Below are 15,796 nucleotides of genomic sequence, written 5' to 3'. Positions count from 1 at the left end.
CCCTCTCAGGTTTCAGTTTCCACAAAGTGAGGCGCAGATCACCAGGGCAACGCCGCCCACAGGCTCCCTGAGCCATCCCAAATTCTCCCTTTTTGAGGGAGCGGAGAGCACAGGTCGGCTCCCTTCTGCCAGGTGCCTGTGATTGGGAAATGGGGCTGGTCAGGCATTTTATTGGGCCATTTAGCCATGTTATCAATCAGTTGTCGGTTAATCGTTTAACTTTTTTCAAGTTTCTTGAATTATAATTTAAACAACACATAATAATGACTGCGTTTAAAGTCGCAGAGCTTCCACTCCCATCTGTTGACAAATGCCAAAGTGTTTAACATAGCAAATAATGCTGCACAACTTTCAGGCTTCAATGGAGAACATACACCATATCAGATTAAACGTGTTGGACATATCTAACAATAAAAACAAAGTCTGACTCATTTTTTCCTTTTATCAACAGTAAATACCCCGTAACGTTACCAGTCTCATCAGTCGTTATCAGCCCCAGTCTCCCCAGATAATATGCAACCTACAGAGTGAGTTGTGCGTTGTTTAATGTAGCTTACATCAGTACGGCTGCTGGAAACACCCGCTCACCTGGGACAGATGACCCGGAGAAGCACAAATACTGCCACGCCAACTTTATCAGTGTTGCTTATTGCATTGCTGGACGCTACCATTGTGTGTTGCGTTGGGGGAGTTTTTGAGGGCATTGCTAACTGTAGGCCTATGATGTATGATTTCAAACAGCGAGGCAGCAGAGACTAGTGGAAGGAGGCAGAATTGAGCAGTGCACAATGCTTTAGTTGGACCAATTTTAACTATCATTAAAAAATAGTGATAACTGTTGCCCGGTAGATCATAATTGCGACGAATGTATTTCGTCTGATTGAACGGGAGTTGTTATATGACTTGTACAAACTCGCGAAATGATAAATGGAACAGCATCACTCTGCCTTGTCGTGAGGGACGGCTACTTCATGATACCTCATTGTTGACATAAAAATGTTGTAAACGTTCTATCAAAGCAGGAACATTATTTAGATTGTGTTTTATATTATGAGCTTGTGTTATGTCATGTTTATTGGTAATGTTGCATACAATAGGTCTCTTATCTTTATAACGAAGTAGCCATGACAGAAAAAGGGTTGTTTTACCTGCACTTACGGGCATCTATCTTTCAATATATTACCAATAAGTGAAGCGCCAAACCAGTATTACAGGATGTTGAAAGTCGGCCTTTTTTTGTTTATTCAAATTCGAGATCGTGCTTGCTCTCTTCATATCTCAGCTGGCTTTATCGTTTCAGTTTTTACGACACACACGGCAACAGTATGGTTTTTAGGTGAGACACTGCAACGTGGTATAGAGGGCTCCCCAAAATGATATTTATTATTTATAAGTTACAACAAGACATGATGAAATAAAGAACCATATCGTTTAAATACAAACTTACTACATATTATTAGATTTATTATAATTATTTATATGGTCATTTATTTCAAAACAGGCTTCTTGTTTGTAGCAGGTAATCACTGATTTGACCTGCTGAAATAACACACATCACTGGCAGAGTTTCATCAACGCTGACTAATGTTAATTCCACAAACAGAAAAATTAGATACCGTTTTCCTTTTGAAATGTGTATTCTGCAAACTGGAGTTTATACTATACATTATATGCTCAGCCAAAGGGGGTTTCGTATTTTGAAAGAATAGAAAGTGGACTTCCTATTGCAGTTCGCAAACACCAGCAGAGGGGTTAGTTTCCACTGAAGCCATGTGCATGTGGTGGTGTCTCCAGCCGACTGGCCAAAAATGAAAACCCAGCATAACAAGTTTATTTAGTTAATATTTCGGAGTTGCAGAGTGAAGGAGAACACTGTGCCAATAAGCTCATATTTAGAGCACGTTTTGAACAAAAACAGACATGGTGGTATAATGTTTCCTTGGCAGGTTATCTGTTGTACAGTGTTGATACAGCTACCCTCCCTTCCTCTCTCCTGTGGCTGTTTTGCATAGTCAGTGACATCTGCCACCGAACCTAATGCTGATTGTTCCTGCCCTCCACCGTAGCTGAAATAATAGCTGAGCAGGGGACACCGTGCAAGTCAATATTTGTTCATGGACAGCGCCTTCTGGACAGGGGGCTGTTTCTTGTTTTAGAGAGGCTTAGTGATGTAAGAATTCATTACAATGTTTTTGTTTTTTTTTGTTTTGTGACTGAGTTTTGGGTCCTCAAATGAAAAGCAAGCCAGACAGTGTCCACAGTCTGGCTTACCAATTACAGAGCATCACATAAAGCCCGAATATTACGAGTATTGATAATACTCTCCCCTCCCAACGTATTTTACAAGTCAAAAAGGAATTTCCTACGCTGCCAAATGAAGTTTAGTTGAAAGATGGGCAGGATGTTGCTCAGAAACTTATGCTCCGTAGTTGGCTATAGCAGTTGTGAGTACATCGACACCTCTTTGGACCGAGTTCCCATGAACAGCTGCCAAATGCAAATTCAACACTCGGTATGAAATCCGTCATCACTGGAGTGCACTTCTACATCCAACAAATTAAATAATTCACCTAAAAATACACTATTTTTATTGCCTAAATCCTCACGACAGTAGCTAAAGGTAGCATAAGGAACGTCTTTGGTATTCACCTGGGTGCTTCTGTCAGGTACACTGGTTACACATTCAGTTTATATGTAGAACTGTAAAACTGATTCCGTTGTTCTCCCTATGGCCACTGAAAAAGAAAATACAATTTTGATCTATTACTAAAGTCTTCATTTCACAAAATAAATGCCCAAGTCTGTGTCAAATGAATACTCAACAGAGCTGTTGTAGTGAAGCAGTACGCGGTAACTGAGGATATAGCCAAACTAGGCCAAAGAGAAAATGATTTATTCTTTATTGGACTTTTTTTCTTTTCTTTTTTTAATTAAATACTAAAAGTTATGTAAAAATATTCTTACATTGTGACAGCTACAACACATTTATTTGTTGGAATGTGGAGGAATTTCCCCCCCCCCGAATCATTCCCAAAGGTGACGTTGAAAATTCCCAGAATACCCTGGGAGTTAATCCCTTTGTTTTGGTGGAAGTGGGGATCCTCCCGGCGAACAGAGGGCAGCCATAATGCCACAGTGTTTCCAGTGGAATGTTACTGCTATTGTTGAGCAGGATGACTCCCACTGGGAAGACACCCCCCACCCCCCCACCCCTTCCTCATCCCCTCACCCCTTCACTGCCAACACAATACAACGGTTGCATTATACATATGAAGGCATGCCACTGTTTTCATAGCCTATGACCCTGTGACCGCGAACCGAGGCCAAGATAATGAAAAGATTGACACGGAAGTCATTGGTTAGTCACACAGTTATTACGGCTTCCTTTGCACAACGATGGCTGGTAATCCAAGCTTTTATTTTTTCAAACACAGAGCAAAGAAAACAAACCAAAAAAAAAAACCCCATCTATGCAGATATAATATTTTGATGTTCACAAATCCATATTGGTACAACACAATATTGATAAGAACCCAAAAGGAAGTTTTTATATATATAGGGCTGCAGCTAGAGGAGACTTTCATTATCAGTTAATCTTTGAATCATTTTTTAAATTCATTGGTTAAGCATCTAATCTCTTAAATTTTGAAAAAGAAAAAATGCCCACAAAAAAATTTCCAGAACCCGAGGTTTTGTCTCGTGATGTCAAATAGCGTGTTTTGCGGTCAAAACTCCAAAAATATTAAATTTATAATATGAAACAGAGAAAAACCAACAAATATTTGGCTTTTTTTTTAATTTTAATATATGATCCGAAAGATTTATTATATATAATATATAAAATGGTTCCCTATTGAATGCCTGTTGATTGACTAACTGATTAATTGACTAATCTTTTCAACAGTTCTGATTGACACTAATTATTCAGACTCTAACTTTCTGATCATCATCTTTTTTTCTTTCTTTCTGTCTTTTGAATTTTGTGTAAAACTGCACATTGTGAAGACAGAAAGAGGAGTAACTGTGACTGTCTGCTAGGATGAGGTACCTGAGAAATCATCATGAGCTCTTGGGCTGTAATCACATACGAACTAGTAAAACTAGAATTTATATGGTATAATGTAAAAATTTTAATATCTTTATGTTCTGTTAAATTAAGCACTTGTCCTGCACAACAGAAACTTAAAAAACATATAACAATCAGTAAAAAGTTAAAAAACAAAAAAAAACAAAACACTTTCCAGTGTATCCTGGATCTGCTGTGTTCATATTAGTGGGTACATTTTAGGACTTTTCCTAAAGTATTATTTAGCCGAGGTGGTAACCCCCTCAGACCCTGACTCATTTCATTTATTATCAATTTACTTAGTAGATGATGGCCTAAATAATGACCATTCTCCTTTTTTAAATTTATGGAATTTGCTGTGTGAAATAGTGCCTCTGTCTGCTTTTCCAAAATTGTAATGTTTTTATTTCATAAAAGTGTATTCATTTTTTGTGTGTGTGACGTCAGCAGAGGTGGTCGTTGTTTTTAGCCAGGTGGGCCACCCTCAGCCATAAAATAAAAACTTTATTTTTCATTTTTTTCTGTTACCTTTCTTCACCTGGAGCATCTTCATCTGTCTCCTCCTGAGCCAAACACCCATTTGCTGTTTTAACTCCCTCCTGAAGGTGTTGAAGTTCACTGTATGAGGACAGGGAGTCTCTTTGTTTTTCATTCTTGGAGGACGGGAACAGCCAACAGCAAGTGTCAGGCTGTCAGCGTTGAAGGACACACACCTCAGAGATTGTTCTGAGTGTGTGGTTTGTGCTTGACAAGTTTTTTTTTTTTTTTTTTTTTTCCATGTGTATGAACAGGACTGGGTATTATACCTCTTTGTGTAGACTTAAATGCACCGGTAGCATGGAGTATCGAAAACTGTCAAGTACCAAATGCTGGAAGAGGATGTCTGTTCAGCTTTTTTTTTTTTTGTCATCGGATTGAAATCAAATTTCTGCCAATTGTAGACCATTTAATTTAGACTGCTCGTGTTTGGATAGAATTTAGCTTTGAGCTGTTGTCTCAAATAAAAATTTCATTTCTCAAATTAAGGTATCAAAAAACTGGTTTTGTTTTGATATTGTTAAAAGAAACCAATGTGTCCCATAAGCACTTGTATTGAACATTTTTAAGTAATACCCAACAACAGATTAAATAGGTTTGACTTTTGTCTCCTTCGTTAGGGTCCCAGCACTAGACATGTCAGCAGCTTTACCTTTTAATCTTGTTTATGATATACAGTAATGTTTTTTTTTAATCTTAAATCCAAAGCTCCAAAGTAGATGTGCAGTGATAAGTTGATTGACAAAGAAATTGATAAATTTTAAATAATTTTTTTAAAAAAAAAAAAAGCAAAATTTTCCAGTTTCACCTTCTCAAATGTGAATGTTTTCTGGTTTGTGTAGTCTTTCTGTGATAGTAAACTGGATATATTTTGGGATCGTTGTTAGTCAGACAAAGCAAGGTATTTGAAAACATCATGCTGGGCTTTAGAAAATTGCGTTGGGCGTTTTACACAATTCTATAGACCAAACGACTAATTGAATAAATTAGACCATAATAGACGAAATGATCGATGGAGAAAATTATCACTAGTTACAGACCTACTCCAAAGGCAGATCATTAGACTTCCTTTGGCTTGTTTAAAGTTTTATCTATCCTTTGTGGGTCATGGTTTTGTGACTGATTTTGCAATGTCACCCGCCCCATGCAGTTTCTCTGTTCTTTTTGTTCTTATATTTCCTCGTCGCCTCCCTCCTTGGGAATTAGACTTCCAAGTTTTGGAATAAAGTGGCCTGCGTACAGCTTTTAGCGCCGTCAATGAGGATGCCCGGGGCTGCTAACATGGAGAAAAGAGGAGAGAGGTTTCCTTCTGGATGAGGCTTGTGCCTCATTGCTACTGTCCCTCTCCAAAGAGAAACCCCCCCCCCCTTCCTTCCCCATACGCACATTTTTATCTCCCCTTCTCTCAGTGGAACAAATCACTTAGCTGCCACCCTAATGGGATTAGTCCTCACTCTCTGCCTCCCTCCCTCTCTTCCCTCCTTTCTTGTCTTCTTTCCTTTCTCTCAAAAGCTCGAGCCCATTCTTCAGTTCCTCTCTTTTGGGGCTGTGCCTCTGGAAAAACACAAGTGGTCCATCTAAATGAAAAGCTTTTAGAGAGGGGGAAATTTGTGAATTAATGAGGAGTAAATGGAGGATTTTAATGCCTCATTCACCTTATTTGGCCTCTTACTGTTTACTGAGTTTGTTGCTAACATTTCCGTGGCTGCGATCGCATAGATAAGGTGACCTTTATTCAACGTCTGTTTGCACTCAGGGCCAAATAAACTTTTAATAGCTGCAGTTTGGTTGCCTTATCATCACAAGGCGTCCCAGCAACTGAGCTGCGATAACAGCGAGTCCCCCAGATTAGCATGCTCGATACCCCCGATGACAAACGACACTGAGGCCAGTTAATCAGGCCTAACCACTGATGTCACCACATTAAGCAGTACGGTCCTGATCTCACCATGATAAACAATGAGGCCAGCTGAGAGCACATGATGATCACAAAAGCCAGCCAGCGTCGGGGCCAGCTGAGGACGAGGTGCTCTACAGATGGACATGAATATATTGTACATTATGTTTTAAATTGGATGTTTCTTTTTGGTTTTTTTCCCCCCTGATGTTTTTGTTTTTATTACAGAAACGCCCTATGATAAAAGCAACAGTAGCAAACAAAGTAATTGCATTACAATTAAAGGATAAAAGGCCATTATCACCAGATAGTAGCTCGGTGACATAGGAGCTATGCAGGAATCCGATTTTTAATTAAATGTGAAGCTCTGCGGGCGTCGGCTGCTTTGACGATATCCCACCTCTTTCTGCTTCTGAACTGATTTTTGTTTTTTGAGGTTGGGTATCTGATTGGACCACAGACTTGTTGCCTTTTTTTCTTTTTTACATAGTGACTACTCGCAGGGCTAGTTGGTAAAGTAGTGTAGCTGGAGAGCTGGTGAGGCTACAGCTGATGCATTAGTAAACCAGCAACAGGCTAGTATGCTATTCAGTCACAATTGTACTCTGAGCTTCTATTTTCGATGTAGTGTGCTGTGTAAATGTATTTAATTGACTATCATATATGAAACATCAAATCCTTTTACATTTTTGAGCATTTTTGCTTGAAAATGAATAAAACTATGATCCCATTATCAAAATAGTTGCGGATTAATTTTCTGTCGATCGGCTAATGAATTCATCAACTAATTGCTGTAGCTGTAATTATGAGGTACATTACAATCCATGTTCTATGTTGTACCCTTTTTTTTTTTTTTTTTTTAAATTGGCTTTTCAGTGTCTGTACCTGCTCTTATTGTGATTAAGGATTGCTTTGACTAGCTCCGATTTAATCCCGTGTAATAAGACCTTCTCGCATACATTTTCTCCAGTCACCTGCTGGTCCCGCAGTCAGCTGCCGCCTTCCGTTGATGACACCGATCATGAGATTTTGATCAGTTTAAGGACAGACCGCTTCCACCAGAGGCCAAGCGTTTTAATGACTCAGATGAAACGCTCAGTGGAAAACATCACCTCTTTTGGAGGCTGTTTCAGGCTCGTCTTGTGGTTGAAAGCCCACTGAAGCTGGCAGGTGTCGTTGCCGCTCCCTAGTGATGCTCGACCGTCTTTTGTTCCCAGGACCTGATCCATGGCACAGCTGGGACTGCAGCCCCTAGAGATGGAAAATCTGGCTCTTGAGGGAGTGCTGATTGATATTGAAAGAGAACTCCATAAAAAAACATAGCCTGGTTCTCCATTCAAAATTAAATTGGTGTAATTTTTCTTTTTATTGTGATGTTTTAAGAGGCAGCGTGGGGAGGAAAAGCCCCTCTCTGAGGTGCTTTTGCATAATATACTGAACTCAAACTGCCGTTTGTAATGCTGCTGCTCTGTATTTGAACCCGGAGGAGCACGACAAGACAGAATTTCACTGTGTGAGCATCCGTTTATCTGACACACTGAAATAGCACCTTGTAGCCCACTAAATCTGACTTTATTTTTCACAAGCTGCTTCATCCAAATACTGGAGGTCCTGGTTCAAAAATGCTACATTTATAAATTTATATGATATGATATATGAAAGGTTTAACTGTGTGAATGAGACTCTTGAAATTGATGTGATGGTCCCTGCTCTAGAGAAGTTGTATCCCTTTGTTTGAGTTGTTGGAACCATGGTCTGCCTGTGGTTGTACGGTGGTTTTAGAGAGTGATACCTGCTGACCTCATCAACAATCTCCGACGGAGTACAGGCACCGGCTTGCGGAGAGCACCGTGACTACACAACAGATTAATTTTGATCTGTTATCAAAAATACTCCCAGGATTAATGTTAATTAGCAGCAGTTTGATATGACCTGCCGCCGGCGACGTTTGTCATTTTAACCGGGCGAAGGCGGAGGTCAGCGCCGGCTGAAAGGAGAAGCTGCCACCTGAAAGTTTTGTGCGCTGCTCTTTGCTAATGATAATTAGTGTCATAGCTCGGCGAACCCAAACTTACTTTTCACCCACACGTGCAGCGGGAGGCTCACACCGCAGAGCTCGGCTGCCGCATCGATTCACTATATTGGAGTATCAGTAATTGCAGTTTTTCGACTCCATGCCCATCAAGGGTGATACATTCACCTTACACCCCCCTTTCGACTCCCCTATTGAGTGTGTTTTCACCCGTCAATAGGGAACAGTGGATGAGTGAATTTCTGATACAGCCATAGTTATTGCCACTATTAGCAGGCTGATTGACCATAGATGGAAACCTTGTACACCATAGTTTTTCTGTCCTGTCGAACTATACAGTTGGAAAAGCAGCCCTGAGAGAAACACAGACCTCTGCATTTCCTCAGCTGCATGTAGTACAATGGCACAGCCATACCTGATGGATACAGACACATGATTAGTGACAGTATATCAGCTTGCTTGCTTGCGTGACAACTTGCTGTGTCCCCCTTTTTGAATGGCTTCCCCTCTCATCACGTCTGTGCAGCTTTTGATCATTGAAGGTCTAGGAGCAGCATCTCTATACATTAGTGTGACCCTCCCGCCACCACCACCACCGCCGCCGCCGCCGCCACTCCGCCTTGCCCTGGCAGGAATCCAGAGCAGCGTGGCCTGCGACTCATTAAAACCATAATTGGTCCCCCAGCTCAAGTGTTCGGGGCGGGCAGCACGAAAAAAAATGTCTACTGAAGACATAACCATTCCTGATACAGTTATCTGTTCGACCAGCAGGACGTCTGTGTTACAGACATGTAACTGTCAATCACCGCTGTCCTCAAGTACCACCGAACCAATCTCAGAGAATAAATTTAAAGAAATTCTGCTCCTTTGCTTCATGAGCAGTTTCTTTTTAACGTGCTTTTTTTATAAAATGTTTAGTCAGTGTTTTTGAAAGATGGCTCTGGATGGATCAGTTCAGTGTCTATTGGTAAAGGTTAGTGAAAGAGCCCCCCCCTCCCCGTCATGAGTTTAATTAGGTTGTTCTTCATTGTCTGGCTGCTGTCGGAGGAGAAGGGCAGCGGAGGACGTAGCGGTGGATCTCATTGGTCCGTCTCCAAAAGGTCAGCGGAGTGGGCTCGCTTGGCACAAAAGCAAACATGGGGGAGCACTTAAGATGGGGGAATTTCTCCCACAATGCCTCTTTGAGTGCGCTGACAAAACAGAAGTGAAAGCTCTGGGAGTGACAGTCTCTCACTGGAGCTTCATCTGGAGTTGTCATGTTTCATGCAGACTTTTTGTTTTATCTTGATGATGATGATGAAGATAAATGTATGAGCAGGTAGCAACAATTCTTTTTTTTCTTCTTGGATTAGCAAAAATGACCAAAAGTTCCTTTTTTTTTTCTTCTTCGTTGTTTGATTTAGTTTCATCACTTCATCAAAACTAGATTAGGGCTGCAACTAACAACTATTTATCAATTATCAATTAATCTGCCGGGTTTTTTTTTTTTTTTTCTTCCGATTAACCATTTCTCGTGTCTCTAAAATACTAGAAAATAGGGGAAAATGCGCCTTATAATTTCCCAGAGACCTAGTTGCAAGATCTGAAGAGATCTTCAGATGTTTTGGTTTGTCCAATCATCAGTCCAAAATCCAAAGATATTCAGTTTACTATCAAATCCTCACATTTGAAGAGTTAGAAACAGCAAATATTTGACGTTTTTCTTAAACAAATGATCAAACTGATTATTGAATTAAATAGTTGCCCGTTAATGAGCAACTATTTAATGAAAACCAAACTCTGTTACAGTCCCATCAAAATATAATGTTTCTAATGAGATTCACTTTGGTGTGTGAGTTTTGTGACCAAAAATAAAAGCTGGATTGTGCTTTGGTGGTGCAGAGTGTGCAGGATTTTCTGCTGGACCTGCGTAGGTCTCTACAGTCTTCTTTCCACCTCATTACACTTTCCTGGTTGTTGCTCCACATTTGCTTTTGTGAGACACATGCAAGTTGTGTCTGTTTCGTTTGCACATGGTTTTACTGAACTACATTAGACATAGACTAGTTTGAAATTAAACATGAGCGGCAATCTCAATATAAGATTGGTCCCACTGTTATAAATGTTTTCCAATATACAAAACTCAAACATTTAAAACAAAAAGTTCAGCAACATCTGCCATAAATTCTACCTTTTACGATAATGTTCAGTTTTTCTTTATACATTGTGTGAATTCTATAAGTAAAGATGATTACTGAAGTCATAGTTAAAGGTGGTGTTATACTGGACCCAATTATATTGAATTGTTTTAGATTTTTTTCTGTCTTTCCTATTTACAAACATAAGGGGACAGAATATTAGAAACACTTTTGAATATATTAGAGCTGCAACGGTTAGTCGATCGATCGATTTTTGATAAACGATTAATTATTTTTAAGTCATTTTTTCAAGCAAAAGTTTAAAAAAAAAAAGAAACAACAAAAAAAAAATCTGTTTTCAGCACCTCCACCCTACGTTTCTCTGTTTTATACCTTTTGAAAACTGAATATCTTTGGGTGGAATCTTAATGATGCCAGAATTCTGCAGAAGGAACACATTTTTAACAGAACCATCTTCAGCCGCGATCGCAGTTCTGCTCAACGTGACAAACTGCGGGGACGTTTTGAGTCCAGTTCGCACGGTGCCTCATTGAGGAGGGTCCCCTGCACGGGGCTGTGGGTGGTGTTCACCAGCCCATCGCTCCCCTCCGCCTTAGTGACTCCACTCAAGAGCTAAACAAATAAGTGGCTCCAGCCTGTCCTTGGACAAGTGCAGGCTGGATAGAGGAGGGCATATGTGGGGGGAGGGCAGTGTGGACGGGAGATGAGAGCGTCTGAATCAGGGAGAGGGAGGATAAAGAGAGAGGGAAACAGCCTGTCCCTGCATGGAGTAGGAGCAGTGGACGTTTTGAAGTATTCAAGGCCAGGTCGAACGAGTCATTCAGGGAGCCGGGGACGATGGAGAGAGGCAGAGCTGGAAGAACCAAAGAGACAAAATCCTCAGAGGAAGTTTTTGTGGGTCTGTGACTCTGCTGCTGTTTGGGAACCAGCTCAAAGCGCAACTTTTTGTCGGTAAGAGAGGTTGAAAAAATTACAGTGTGCCTTTTGTTAGGACCCCATGAGAGCGTTTAAACTCTTGAAGGTGCACAAAACAGGAAGGGAGTTTAAAGGGTTTAGATAATGTTTATTTTTATCTTTTATGTGTTAAGGACGGTGAAATTGAAAATATTGGTTATTTCCGCTGTTTTTTTTTTTTTTTTTTTTTTTCCCCCCATCTGGAATAGAACTTAAATGACTCATTTTAATCAATTAGTGGATTGAAAAAAAATTTGGTCAGTAACTATTTTTGATAAACACTTTTTATTGTGTTTGCTATTTTGGCAGAAATACCAAAATGAATTAGCTTTTCTGATGTGACAAGTTACTTCCTTACTCTTTTTTTTAATATCATTGTGATTTCATTGTCTCTGAGTTTAAGACCTGTTGGTCAGACAGAAAATTTGAAGATGTAATTATTGGCTCTGGGAAAATGTAATAGGCATTTAATACTTTTTGCATTTTACTGACCAGTCAATGAAATAAGAAAAAATTGAGCTGGCCACTCAATAAATAAAATAATCTGTAGCTGCAGTACCAATCTGGACTCAGACTTAAAAATAAATTTGAGCATTTTACAATTATCTTATTAGAAAAAAGAAAAAAACCTTTAGAGAGTAAAGCTTGTGTTTTCACAGTGAATGTGATTTACAAACAAAAAAGTCTCAATAACATTCTACTTTCCGACTTTTCTGGCGGCACTATTATTTAAAGTTCGGTTTGTTAGTCTTTGCCCTGGAAGCACATGCCCTCTGGATCTGAGCCATCTTTTTCCTCTAGAGGGCGTCGCTGTCAGCAGATGGAAGAGGAAAACCTGTGGGAAGACTTGTGTTTCTTGAACTAAATCCTTGCGCAGGGGGCAACCTCATGCTGCAGTGAGCTGAAAAGGGCTGATTAATGAGATACCATACAGTGTCTGTAAAGGGTAAAGTTAACCTTCTCTTTTTACATGCAGGTATTTTGAGGAACAGTGAGTGAGAAAGGTAAAAACAATTCTTGGATGTCTTGAGGATTGATCATTACCTCAATGAAAGAGCAGCGGCTAATGCTTCTTAAATAACACACCACAGCAGATCATACATTTGAAGGTTGTTTTGGTGAACAGTGAGGGTGAAAATCATCCTTAAATCACTGAAGACTCTGCCAAAACATTGTTATTGCTGCAGATAAATTGAACCTGTTTTGTTCTGTGCAAACAAATTAAATGTTATCACCTAAAACAAGCTGAATCTAATTGAACCAATGAAACATAAGACAAACTGTGGGCAGCCGGGCAAAAACTTTAGTTGTAGCATGTCATAAAATGGTACACAGAAGCAACTGATTGGCTGTCTTTGCTGCAGGCAAAAAAGCTATAATTTATTGTTGGAGCACAGTGCTGGAGTGCATCAGCCAGATTTTTTTTATTCCACCAGTCTCCCGCAGGCTGTCATCCAGCAGAGTTAATCATGTAACGGTAATCATAACCAAAGATACTCTATAATCTAGCAGGGTGAGATACTGGTGTTTGTTTATTGTAGCTTTCGAAGTCTTTGTTCCAGATTTTCAGACCCCGCTGACGAACGATCGAGGGGGGGGGGCTCCTGTTAAGCCTGCTAATGTTTGCATTTGACAAAGAAAATTTCTTACAAGGTGACACTGAACCTCTGGAGAGCAGCTGTCGAGATAAACGGTTGGTCCCGATAAAGAACACTCTTAAAATAGAGACAGCCAAAAGACATCTTTCTAACATGTGGTTTCCTCTCTGGGGTTGATCTAGGGGGAACATGACAGCAAAGTTTATTGTTTGTTTGTTTATTTTTGTAGGAACACATATATAAGTGCAGAGTATATATCATACAAGCATGCGGCATATGATAGCATTTATTCTAATTTGCTTGTACTTACAGGACCTTTTTTTTATGTGAAGAACGACTACAAAGACTATGAAGTTGCACAACTTAAATCATAAAATGCATAAAATTGGGTGCAATGAAAATGGAAAACGGTCTCTTGAGTGAACTTTTTGCAACCTTTGTCATCATTTCTACATGTTTCTCCAATTTAAATGGGAGTCTAATAAAAAAGACCAACATTTTGCTCAAAACCAATTTCAAAAAGTTAAATTTATGAAATGCTATGATAAACCTCTGGATGGAAAGCACATCGATGCAGTTTTCTTTATTGTAGATACACACTTTAATGACCATTTAGCCATAGATGGTTAAGTGCTGCAACAATTGTGTATAAAGTGGAAGAAAAATGTTCTGCTAGTATCCTTTAACAGTATTCATTGTTGCATTTTAATTTTTGATTTTTTTTTTTCTCATCACTTATCAAAAATTGATTACTTTATTGACAATATGTCTAAACTGAAGAGAAGTGGATCAGCAATAGAATCCTGCAGAGCTCCCGATTCTCCTTCCCAAAGAAAGACTTTCTCATTTCTTTAATATTAGCTGTTCATGACTCCATGAACAGAAAAATCTTTCTTACTCTGCTTCCCACTCTGCTAATGAGTATTAGCAGAGTGGGGATTTTTTGGCACAACTTCACCTACTTCCAAGGTGCATGGTCTCACAATAAATGTGTTCTTTATGCTCATTATACTGAGAATTATCAGAGAAATTAATGTAGAATGTCAGAATTTCAAGTGAAGAGCCACATCACTCCTTAACATCACTCTATGACCACCACTTAAGTGTGGGTTTTTTTTTATTTAATTATGTAATTAGTTTAGTTTAGTTTAACAGAGTGGAGATTCTTCTCTAGAGAAACAATCTAGCTCACCACACCATGTTAGATACAGGAGAGACCCAGTTAAACCTTTCATGCAGATCAAATCAATATTTTGAGCTCATTAACCTCATAGTTCTGAATCAGGGCCTCAGTTATTTGGACCAAGTAGTTTGTAAAAAAATCAGTCAGAACAATCAGTATCAACCAGCAATCAACCTTTCATATCTTCGGCTGCTCATCTCTTCTTCAGGTCATTCTGGTAATTATTTCTAATCTGGTAATTACCTCTAACTTTAGTTACTTGCAAATGAGGAAAAGCTAAACCTAATCAGATTACATAAGGGATTCGGATTTGATACTGGATTTGGATTGGACGAAATGCTATTTAACCCCAACCCCAGTCCTTAATACCACCCAATACCAAACTGTAGGAAGTGCAAATGATTATTTATTTCCAGTAGGGTTTATACTAACGATTATTTTCCAATTGTTTTGATTGTTTTTGGGATTAATTGTTAAGTCTGGCATATCAGGAAATTGTCAAAAAGCGCTGATCACAGCTTCGCGGAGCTGAAGGTGACGCCTTTTTAAATATCCGTGAAATATTTAGTTTACAATGATGTATGACAAAGAAAAGCAAAAAACAAGTTGCTGATCTATTTTTCTGTCGATTTGACTAATTGATTAATCAACTAAATGTTTAAAGCTCCAATTTCCAAAGCTTTAGAAAAAATAGGAATACTGCTTTAGATGTCTGCTGTGATGTCTGATGTAGGAGCTGGTATTATTCTTGCCCGTCTCTATCTGCCGAGTATCAGTTGTAATGAAATGAAAATAATGACGTGTGAGAGGATCTATCACAACAAAAAGAGTCTTTGAGAAGGTGCTCGTTAACTTCTCTAATAGTGCTGGATGAGTTTGTAGTACTGCAAACGCAGGACTGCTGTCCTTTCCATCACCGGCCGTATTGCGTTCGTGTGTGTGTTGCGCTAGTGTATGTGGGTAAGTTCGCTCGCCGATCAGAAAAACGACGCCTGTGTTGGGAGAAGGAGGTTCTGAATTTTTCCTTAAAGCCCTGGCATGAGTGGCAAATTTTCACCTGCGTTCTCCTCTCTGAATACACTATGGGTGTGTAAATGTGTCATGTTTTTAAAACCGTCCCTTACTTTAAGTACAGATGTTAACCTGCTCTGTGCCTTGAAATTATCCTCTGGAAGAACTGAACCAGTTGACTGAATGACCTGCTTTTGCCATTTTTCTCATACTCTGAAGTTCACATTTTCCAATTCCCACCTAAACCTTTGCCACAATTGCGAAGCATCTGAACTGCTGCAGAATTTTTAGACGGACCAATATGCTGTTGATATTTAGACTCAGCTGGATGGCTCTGCATGTGTCTCAGAGATCGTCCAATCTGATGCTCTGTAATTTTA

At 39.5% G+C, this 15,796-nt stretch overlaps 1 protein-coding gene across 3 annotated transcripts in view; it reads left to right on the top strand.

Annotated features, from left to right (window-relative positions):
* The window catches only part of kank1a (KN motif and ankyrin repeat domains 1a), a 69,785-nt gene that overhangs the window by 14,283 nt on the left and 39,706 nt on the right, over positions 1-15,796 (top strand). The window contains exon 1 of one of the 3 annotated variants that reach the window (XM_040154238.1): positions 11,533-11,621. The exons of the other annotated variants lie outside the window; for them this stretch is intronic. The gene's annotated coding sequence lies outside the window, so the exon portion shown is untranslated. Of the gene's footprint in view, positions 1-11,532; positions 11,622-15,796 lie in introns of those variants that run through there. 3 annotated transcript variants of the gene reach the window in all.

Source organism: Xiphias gladius, chromosome 19 (assembly GCF_016859285.1).
Source record: "Xiphias gladius isolate SHS-SW01 ecotype Sanya breed wild chromosome 19, ASM1685928v1, whole genome shotgun sequence".
NCBI lineage: Eukaryota > Metazoa > Chordata > Actinopteri > Istiophoriformes > Xiphiidae > Xiphias > Xiphias gladius.
Note: the sequence above shows the minus strand (reverse complement) of the source record. Positions and strands in the feature narration are given on the sequence as shown.